Consider the following 11,339-nt stretch of genomic DNA (forward strand, 5'->3'; position numbering starts at 1 on the left):
GGGATAGGGAGAAGATTCAATTTTCATCATTTGAAAGGTTTTGAAACAATCAGAGGTGATAAAAGTATGTGATATGCTTTAATTTGTAGACTAGATTACAAACTTCTTGAAGAGAAGGTGTATGATTTTTATCTATGTGCTCCAGCCCTTGGTACAGAGCCTACTACCTACTAACTCTTGAGAATCAGTCAGTTAAATTTAACTTCATTTTGAAATAACAGGTGGTAAAACATTTTCAATTGCTAAATTCAATAACATTGATCACCTACTATGTAGCAATCAGAATTTCTGGCACAGCTCAAGTATAAGAAACACAACTATATACTATATATAGCCTATGCTAAAGGTAGCAATTATTTATGTAATCACATTAAACAAAAGGACCAAATGTTTCCATTACAGGTTTCTGTTAGTGTTGCTCATTTCCTTCATAAATTTGGACTGTGCTTATAAAAAAACCTAACCCCCAATAATACATTTTTATGTGACTTGAACATATAGCGATAGTACATGATTTCAAAATAACCATTCTACTTTAAAAAAATCTCTCGTAAAGAAATGATCCTGAATAGAAAAATATACATAAAAACATATTTTAAACATAAATGTTTATAACTGGATTTTATGAAGCAAAAATTTTGGAAACAGTCTCTGATTATTTATATGGAAATAACTACATCACCCGAAAAGACTAGTCATCTTTGAATTTTGATAACAGGGTGTATTTTTATCTTAATTCAATTTCTGTGATCACAAAAGTCTGTTTTGTATAGATCTTCCTATTAGAAACTTTTACAAATAATGAAATATGATGTACTAATGCTTTTTGAGGACTTATAAAGGCCAATCGCTATGTAACACAATTTATAAGAATTATTACTTTATTGCTCATGACAAGCCTATGAGATATTAGACTATGATACCCATTTTAATGTTGAATAAACAGCCCATGCTGATGAAATTATTTAAAAAAGCTACAAGATAGAGAAACCAGGAACCCATATAAATTCAGACTTGGGTCTTAACCAGTAGGTTGTATCATTTTCCCTGAAAGAGATGAACAACTAAATTATCCTCAAACAAAAGAGAAAATAGTATATACATATCAGACAATGTTAAATGCTTTCTGCAAATGAAAGTATAAATCAGCTTTAACTGAAAAAATCGAAAGATAATAAGCAGGCTAGAGGAGGGTGGACAGACACAGAAAACTACCGCCACTAAATTCACAGGAAACATTATCTCCCAAGATCGTAGCACAGTTATAAAATGCCATAATGATCTCCTTTCTAAATCTTTTTCCAAAGTTCATTTTTTTTGGTCGGGGGGCAGGGGGGTTGTTAATGAAGGTATTATCACAATTTATCATTTATGATCTTTAAAATCCTGTATTTCTTTAAAGTTAGAAGTTCCTGGGGACGACTAGAATGGTCCTGGTAGAATGTGGCAGTGCAGTCAGTACTGAATAAATACAGACAAGCGCTAGGAGATAAAGGGCCGTGATGATTGGCAAGATCATCTGCTTGTATTCAAATCACTGTGCAACCCGCACTGTTCCATGAATTTATTGCTTAAGGACAGCGAACTTCCTATTTAAGCTTAAACTCTCAAGGTCATTTCACCCTAAAGAGTATTTATCATACATTTGAATACCATAGGTACATGTCAATGACTCTTTCATCTATAATCTCTCCTGGGCACACACGTCTGATTTATTGTAACTTTACTGCTAACTTACCATATAGGCAAAATGCCAAACAGGCTAATTTTCCATTGACTGTGAACACTTTTATCACTTATCATTATTGCCATTTTTTTCTTTTCCCTAATACAGAAATATCATTCTCAACACAAGATCCATGAAACATTTGAAAACTTACTTTTATCTGTTGAGTCATTCCGGGAACTGCCAAGAGCACCTCTAAGGACAATGCTGGGACAATTACTGTAATCACTTCCTGCCCCTTTCTCTCACAGACATTTACCATTTCAGTCACAGCTTAGTTATGAATGGTCTCTTGATTTTAAACTGCTTGTTGAAAGATTCACTGACTTCTCAGCTAAGAGTCAATTTATTAATTGTTTTCCAGAGCTTTTGACATATTTGAAAAAGCCACCTTCTCTTCACTTCAAATATCATCTTTACCAGGGAATCACTTCTCTATTAATTTAAGTGGAAAAAAATTCTCCTTGATGTGCTTCGTAAAAAATGTCATAGTCCTCTGTTGCCTTGCCCTAAGCAGGCTGCATTCTATAACAGCCTTACTGATGTACTCTTCATTTTTTCTGTGGCACCTAATAATCATCTTCCTTTTTTTTCCTGCTAGGCTCCTTTTTTCTACTTCAAACACTTTCTCAAAATTCTCTTATCTAATGTATCCTGAACTCTCCTATGGCAACTTTGTAATTGCTAAAATTAATAAATAAATACCTATACATTGGACCTAGATTAATTTTCTATTACGTGAAACTGAATGGCAATGGGAAAAATCTAGCCTTCCGAAATACATGTGAAGAAAGAAATAATTTCTATTCAAAATATCTAGTACGTATTTTTATACGCTTTGATGAGCTGTGTTACTTTATATACATGGAAAATAATTTAAAATACTTAGAAGAAAACAACTTTCTTCCTATATGTGTTTCTTCCTATATGTGAAAACAACTTTCTTCCTATATGTGTTTTATTTGCATCAAATTATGCCTACTTTCGGGAACATACTAATGGAAACTTCTTTACATTTCTCTAGAAAACTCTTCTCAAAGCGACACACTCCCAACATTTTACCTATGTTTTCTGCTATGGATTGAATACTTCTGCCCCCTGAAATTCTTGTGTTGAAATTCAACCTCCAAGGTGATAGTTTTAAGAGGAAGAGCTTTTCAGAAGTGATTAGGCCATGAGGGTGGAGTGCCTATTGATGGGATTAATGGCCTTACAAAAGACACCCCAAGGAGCTGCCTCCCCTCTCTTTTCACCACCTGAGGATTCAATGAGAAGATAGACTGGAAGAGAGCCCTCATCAGAACCTGATACTGCAGCCATCCTTGTCTAAGATTTCTAGCCTCCAGCATTGTGAGAAATAAATTCCTATTGTTTTTAGAAGCCACCCAGTCTGTGGTACTTTGTTATAGCAGCCCTAAGTGACTAGGGCACTTAAAATGCCAACTCCCCAAGAAGTCTTTCCAACCCTCCCAACCCCTGCCTCAATACTGTCCTGAGTCCCTACTACTGCCTTTTTTAAGTTTCCATAGTACTCCTCTTATGTTATGCAAGGATAACAACTTTATGAAAAATATGCATGGCCCTAAATGAAACCCAGACCTTGTTAAACAAAACTTGGCCTCTCGGAAGGAGAACTGACTCTGGGTGGTGAACACACAATGGGATTTATAGATGATGTAACACAGAATTGTACACCTGAAATCTATGTAACTTTCCTAACAATTGTCACCCCGATAAACTTTAATTTAAAAAAAATTTATATATATTGGCCTCTCTAATCAGCTCATGTGCTACTAAACTCTTAGATTTATCTCTTCGCTATCACTTTGCTGCCTATGCCTTGGCCAGAACCCATATTCTTATTACATCTAGTTTGCTACAAATATCTACAATTACTGTTGATGAACACTTTCAACATTTCTTAGGTAGGAAACAAAAATCTACCTTTTCTGATCAGTAGCCACACTGCCTAGACAGTGTCATTGATATAATACTTGTTATTTGGGAAGAGAGCTTCACTGTCTCCGGGTAATCAGCACTCTTGGAGGTATTTCTTCCCAGAACATCTCCAAACAATCCACATTAACAAGTCACCATAATAATTTTGAACACTTACATGAATATACAATTATTTTACTTTCCTTATGACATTTAATTATGCATTTTTCTCTTTCAAGAGTGTTCCAAACAACTACTAAGGAGGATCTGGATGTTAAATTCATGTCAGCTCCTTGCAGGTGTGTCTACCCTTTGGACAATTAATTTATGAGAGGTCAATGACTCGGTTTGTCTCGATATGCATCAGGATAACTAGTAATAAGGTGTATTTATTGTTTGTGGTCAACAATGATTTTTAAAATATTGCATTTATAAGTTACACCTTTCAAAACCATTAGAGAGGTCTCTATATTGCTGGAGAAGCCAGGGGAGCAGATGATAAACTATACTACAAGCTGTATATATATTCAGAATCTTTGGCTCCTAAAAGAGGATCAAAGAAGCACAGTGATGACTTATCCCTGACTGACCAGCTGGCAAAAATGAGTTAGTATGATGGAATTTGAGGCTTTCCAAAAATCCAGGAATTGTTTTCCCTTAACCTGTATCTTAAAATTTATTACTTTCATTAAGGATCTCTCATACTGGGGCTGCTAAAAAAAAATGTATACTCATTTTAAGAGATATTAACACTTTGGTCAACATTGTTCAAGCAGTAGTGTGACATAATCAGAAGTGTGTGGATGCTGATGGTAACCACTTTGAACACCTCTTGTAATCGCAGAAGTCAAACGTGACTTGTATTCATCTTTTGTTATCAGTATATATTAGTACAGTGTTTTTGTTTTGTTTTTCCTTTCTTAAAATGTGTGCATTTTTTGGCACCCTCTGTATAATCTATTTAGATACTAAGTTACATTCCAATAAGAAATAGTGTCCTCCCATAGGAAACACCTATCTGAACTCTTAATTATTCCAATAATTAGAGTTCAAGGTGTTGAGCTTGTTTTTTAGAGATTCTACAAACTGATGAGAGGTATGGAGAATCCATAATATTATGAATTTAAATGAGTGTGCTTCGTCAAGTTAATCAAGTTTTGAACTTCGTATTTAACAATAACTATATCTAACATACAAGAAGTAGGTTCTTCTCTTTATTAAACAACACACAGAAAGAGCTGATCCCTGCTTTGGTTGCATTATGTATTTAAAATCATTAAACTGTACATAGCAATCTAGGGCCACTGGTTTCTCCAGGTCCTGCCCTCCTCTTGCCATTCAGAGATATGAAGACTTTCACATTATTTCAAGTCATCTATGAGTGAAGGGAAACAGAACAATGGATTGGCAGTTAGGCAATTAGCTCATCTCACACGGAGCAGGTGGAGCCTTTGTCTCAGCAGGGTCTCAGCTGTTTCCCTGAACCGCAGGTGAAGAAAAAAATATGATCATCAATTCCCGTTTACCCTTTACCCAATCTCGGTACCACTGGAATTTGATTCTGACTAACATGTGTCAGAATATACTTTGTATTTATAAGTGTCAATATAAGAGTCACAAACAATAAATGCATACACATATACTTAAAGAGAAACAGTATGAAATACTGTAGAAGATGAGTTGAGTTTTTGGGGTTTTTGTTTGTTTGTTTGTTTAAGGCAGATTTAAATTTTCTTTATTATTCCTAGCACACCAGTAAGGATTCTTATGGAAAGATGAAATACTAGGGTATTTCCTGAGAGTAAGTACAATTCTACCAAAATAACAGGAAAATTTTTGTGGCAAATTTCTCTAAACAAAGAATTACAACCTGTTCCTTGTCACTGTGATGTCAAAACTAAATATCATCTAAACCCGCTGTCTCCATAAAATTGAACTGAACCTCATTGTTGTCTATTTGGCAAATGCTTCTCAGAGTATGCTAATAGAATTTTAAAGTGTTGGTGAATATTCCAAACAGAAATATATGGTCTTTCATTTCTGTATTTTCTATAATGACCATTAGAAGACTTTTTTTTTCTCGGCATCCACTCATTTGCCATACTTGTTTTTAATTGAGTAATTTCCAACATAGTAAAACATAATGCTAATTGGTGATTAATTAGCCTCTATACATTTGCCTTTAAACCAAATATATGTATAATGTAATTGCAAATCGATTCATTCTTCAGGATGAGTAAATCGACAGCCTCTTATGGCAAAAAACCTTGAGGATTTTATGACACTTCCTTGTGGATATTTGTATTGTGTTTTAATACTACTTACTCGCTTTTGCTGGTACTTGTCCCTACCTCTACTTTTAATTATATTTACCACTCCCTTTCATAATTTGGCACATGGCTCATGGCAATAGGGAGAGCATGCTTACTTCAATAAAAAGAAGCAAAGGAAAGATGAAAAAGCATGAGCATTTCTGGAGGACAAATAGGAGTGGATGGGGCCTCCCTCTCTCCACATTCAGCACGTTTCTGTAATGGGCCACTGATAGAAATGCTGGGAGACCACTTTTTTCCCTTCAGAAAGACATTTTGTTAACATGGTTTTACTCAAACACTTAACAACATGCTAAAGTACCCCATGGACTAAAAGCAAGGAAACTACCACATAAAATTTTGATACTTGGCAAAGTTTGTCTAAATTATTCTTTTGCTCTACAATTTTCCTGTGATAACTTCTAGGAGTAATTTAATTATACCTGTGTACCTTGCTGTTCTTTCTCTTATTCCTATCAGTGTCAAGTTTGGAAGCAGGCCACAGAAGCATTCCTGAGAACACAGGTGTTCATTTCATATCTAGCAGGAGCTGTCATTTCCTGCTTGCTTCCCATGTGTCAAACACTGTTCCAAGTGCTCCATGCACATTTGCACATTTCCCCTTATCTAGAGCTGTAGGATATAGATACTTATCCTCATTTTACAATTGAAGACACTAATAGAAAAATTAAGAAATATGCCCAGGGTCATAAGCAATTGACTGGCAGAAGTGGGGCAATGTGAAGCTAGAATGTATTATAATAACCACACTCTTCTTTTTGTAGTGTGAAGATAAGGAACCCCTGCAGGAAAATTTGCATCATTGAAGCTAATACTAAACAATGCCATGAACTCTCTGGATAATTATAGGCCTTTGCTTCTTTGAATTTATATAAACTAAAAAACATAATATTTGACATAATCATTTGTCCAACTATTTAGTCATACGACTTAATATTTTCTAATGTTTAATTGTAATTTAGTAAGTTGCAAATAAGATTTTCATATAACAATGAAGACATTGTTTCTCTATTTTGACATTAGTGCTTTAATATTATACTACAATATGTAAAATTTGAATTTATATATATATATAATATAGTGTTGATAGTGTATACTATAGTTTATACATTATATACTAAAATATTTATTATGTATGTATATATGGTAGTATATGTATAATATATAAATGCACACTGATATATACTAAATATAAGGTGTGCACAGTTACAACTATAATAGTGTGAACTAAGAGAAAATACATACATCAGAAAATTATTTTTTATTTTGTTTTAGACTTTAATGATTTTACTGTTCTTATTCATTTTAGATCATATCAATCATTTGTTAATATACTAAGTTCTTTTGTGTAATATTTAGGTCATTACGGACATGTATTTTAAAATAGGTTCTAATTCTATACAATAATGATCGACTTTCTATTTCTTAAAAAAAAAAAATTGATACTATATATAGTACCGGGATAGTATAAGTAAAGATCATTTTGTAAGGCTATGATTTTAAACAATAAATCATCTACCATTATAACAACTGGAAGTAAATGATTATTGTTCTTTTAAGTTTTGTGTTTGTAAAGTTTTTATCTGGTCATTTGTTTTCAAGAGCATTAAAAATATATTTGTTGGAAGGTAAAAAGGCATTTGAATAGCAAATATTAGAAAGTCTACGATACTTAAAACATAATTATGTAAAATGAGTCACTATATCCTTGGAAAAGCACAAATTTGCCCACTTTTCAATTTTTAGTATGACTTATTTCCTGGAGAACTTTCCTTTTCAAAATATGTTCTGTCATCTCAAAATAAAGCATGAGATTTAGCATATGTTTATCACAGAGGAAATAATTCATAATACTGCAAATTTCTGCAGGTTCCTCCAAATTATCCTGTGTCAAATTTATGTTGCATTTGTCAGACAAATATACAGTTAAAATAGTTTATATTAAGCAAAATAATAATTATAATAAACTCATAAATCATTGCAATAAATATTCACTTACCAAACATTTCTATTTAAATAAGTGTGAGAAAGGAAAGAAGGGAGAAAAAAGGAAAATAAAATATTAAAAGCTTAAGGGTGAGGGCTGTATTAATTCTCTTTTCTGCCTCTGTAGAGTACTTGACATATCATTCAGTTATCTTTGTTCAGTTAATATTTTGTAGAGCTTACAGATCAAGATTTAGAAAATCTAAATCACTGCTTTAAAATAATATTGTGTTTAAGTATGTTTCAAACTTTATATAGAGGTCTCTACATATTGCATGTCATTTGAGTATATACTGAAAATTTCTTCCAAAGAAATATGTTATATTAGCATGGTACATTAAAATCAGAGTGCCCATTATACTAACTGCATTACTTATATTTTAGCTTTAATACTCAGCATAAATAAATAAATATTCGGTATGCATAATTTGACAATTTAATTAAGTACAGTGATTTTAAATATATACACATATACTAAATGGCAAAACTCTGATTCAGTCCCAAATTTCTTAGCCTCTGAAACCAATGTTGTGTTCACTTAAATACACTGAGCATATTATTTTGTAATAGCCTTCATTTTCTGATTTTATTTTAGATTTATCTCTCTGCCTCTTTATTTAACCCCACCTTTTTCTGCATGCACACCACTATTTTCCTTTTTAGTTCATTCTGCTACTCCCTCCTGTTTTTTTGTTTGTTTTGTTTTGTTTTTTCCCATGTCTTGTTTACCTTTCACCCTCCTCAATTCGTTTCACTAATTTGTAAATACCAAACTGATTTAATTTATAAAACAACTATATTATTTATATAATTTATAAGATAAATATTTCTACATTTCTGAGAATCCAATATAAGTGCATAATTTGTTTTCTTATCAACTTATGGCTTAAAACTTTGCATGACTTACTCCTAACAATCTATAAAATAAATAAAATGAAAACGATTGAATAAAAACATGAAAAGGACATTGGAGACCATTTAGTCTCATCTATCTCCCCCCAGGTCCTTCTTCCCTTAATTCTTTTACAACATTCTTAACATCAGCAATGTTTGTTAACATTCCCCAGAAAATATGAATCTAAGCTTCTTCATAATGCCCAGGAGATTTCTGGAGCTAGTTTCCAAATGTCTATCAAAAAGCAAATGTGTTAAAAGTATATTTCATATGAGTCTATGTTTTTTCAGAGAGGATATATATCTTAAAGGTGTGATTCATTCTGAGAAGGAAAAGGGAAAGTGAGTAGTAGGCAAAAGCAACTGTCCTCTCTATCACAATAAATAAGAAATACATGAAAATTAAGGATTGAAAGAGGACTGCCCTCTACTTCTGAGATATATATATATATATATATATATATATATATATATATAACCTCTTATAACATTGAGATTACAGAACATAATTAAGACCCCTTATATTTTTTATCAGTTGTTAAGAATAAAGGCTCTAGCTTTGAACCCTGACTGAGCAATTTACTAATTTTTTTATTACAGGTGATTTGTTTCAACTACTTATACCTCATTTTTAACCTACTGCGAATTAAGCCTATTATTGATATGTACCTCTTAGTTTCTGTGTGTGTAAGGTTCAAACACGTTAATATCTGGAAAGTGCTTTAAAAAGTATTTGAAACAAAGACGCACTGAAATATTACCTATGTTTAATTTTGATATATTATTCCAAAGATCTGAGAGTATTCTTATAAGCACATTCACTATTTTTATAAATTTCCTTTTTATTGTAATTGTTCATATAAAAATTAGTTTTTAAGAGATATGCAATTAATAAAATGCTATTCATGTCTTTCCAATGTAATTTATTTCTGCCTTTGTTTTAATCTATCCTTGTGTTCCTAGGACAGTTCCCTACTTCAGCATAAAAAATACTAGAAATTGACTTTCATTCAATACTCCAACGTTCACTCCATATTTATGTCCCTGCCACATTATCAGACATTTCCCTGAGAGTCAAAATCAGACTAAAAAAGCATTTCCCTTTATGTCCATGACATTCTGAGAGATAAAATATCATTGTATTAAATCAAGAACTTGTCAAATGTTCTACTCCAAACATAGTACAAGAGTGTAGACAGCTCAAGTAGAATATAAAAAATGATCCAGCTATTTGAGAGTTTGTTCTATGTCTCATTTTAATGAAAAACATGTTTGAGAATTAATGATTTTGTTCTTTGAAAACCATAGCATAAAATAGTAAAGCCTTTTTAAAATTAGTATTATTCACATCCAAAAACACAACCTTACTTTCCATTCATAATATGATTTTCATAAATTCTTATTTCTCAATCAACAGTTTTTAGTAAGTATATTGATGTCTACAAGATGTAGATAAAATTTGTATTACTATAAATCTTAGTACAATTCACTTAACTAAAAAAATAAAAACATAAAGTTGATAATTTTTTTTTTCTCTGACAAGACTAAATATTAAGTTTTAGAGTAAATGTTCAATTCTAGATATGGCAAAACTATAGTGACAGATCAGTGGTGGCCAAGAGCTGAAGATGATGGGAGAGGATATCCACAAAAGGATACAAGGTAACATTCTGTGGTTAATAAAATGCATTCGATATTCTGATTTGATTGTGCTGGTAGTTATAGGACTCTGTGTGTGTGTGTGTGTATGTATAGTTTAAAAAAGGCTATTTTTTAAAATAACAAAACTCATAACATCTACCACAAACAACTATTTAAAAGAGAAACTTCTCTACCCAAAGTCCTATGGAGGATTCATCAAAGTTCTTGCCACAAGATTTCTCTTCTTAAAGCTGGTAGAAGACAATCCAATAGTGCAATAATCTCTAACTTGGCCTATCTATTCAAAGGTAATATTTCTGTAAATTAAAAGGTGATCTAAATGAAAAGTAAAGTACAATAAGTCATATGCGTCTGTGAAATAAATTAATATTTCAGTCAAATGTTTTGAAGTTTAGCTGATTATTTGTAGAAAAATGTAAGGGGACAAAATTTTATGTATGCTCCTATGCTCCATAGACTCAAAATAGGCCTGACACGCTACAAATCTTTACACCTGAAACTAATTAACAACAAAAAAAGAAATCCAAACTTTAAAAGACAGTTGGTATGTAAAGGAAATTATATATTAAAAATGTTCCTTCATTGAAATTTAGAAAATTGAATGAGTACTCCTCTCAAACATGATTTGTAGCTGCCCTTTAAAACAATAAAGAAGACTTTAGAAATTAAAAAAAAAAAAACCCACAAAAAACAATAGGCCTTAGTTCAAATTGCTTTACACCAAGTCTCAGATCAGAGTAATTGATAGAAACTACTTAATAGGACTTACATTATACATGACATAAATGGTCATTGCAGCA

This window comes from Rhinolophus sinicus, chromosome 17, assembly GCF_057876585.1.
Source record: "Rhinolophus sinicus isolate RSI-liver-muscle chromosome 17, RSI-T2T, whole genome shotgun sequence".
In the NCBI taxonomy this organism is placed as follows: Eukaryota; Metazoa; Chordata; class Mammalia; order Chiroptera; family Rhinolophidae; genus Rhinolophus; species Rhinolophus sinicus.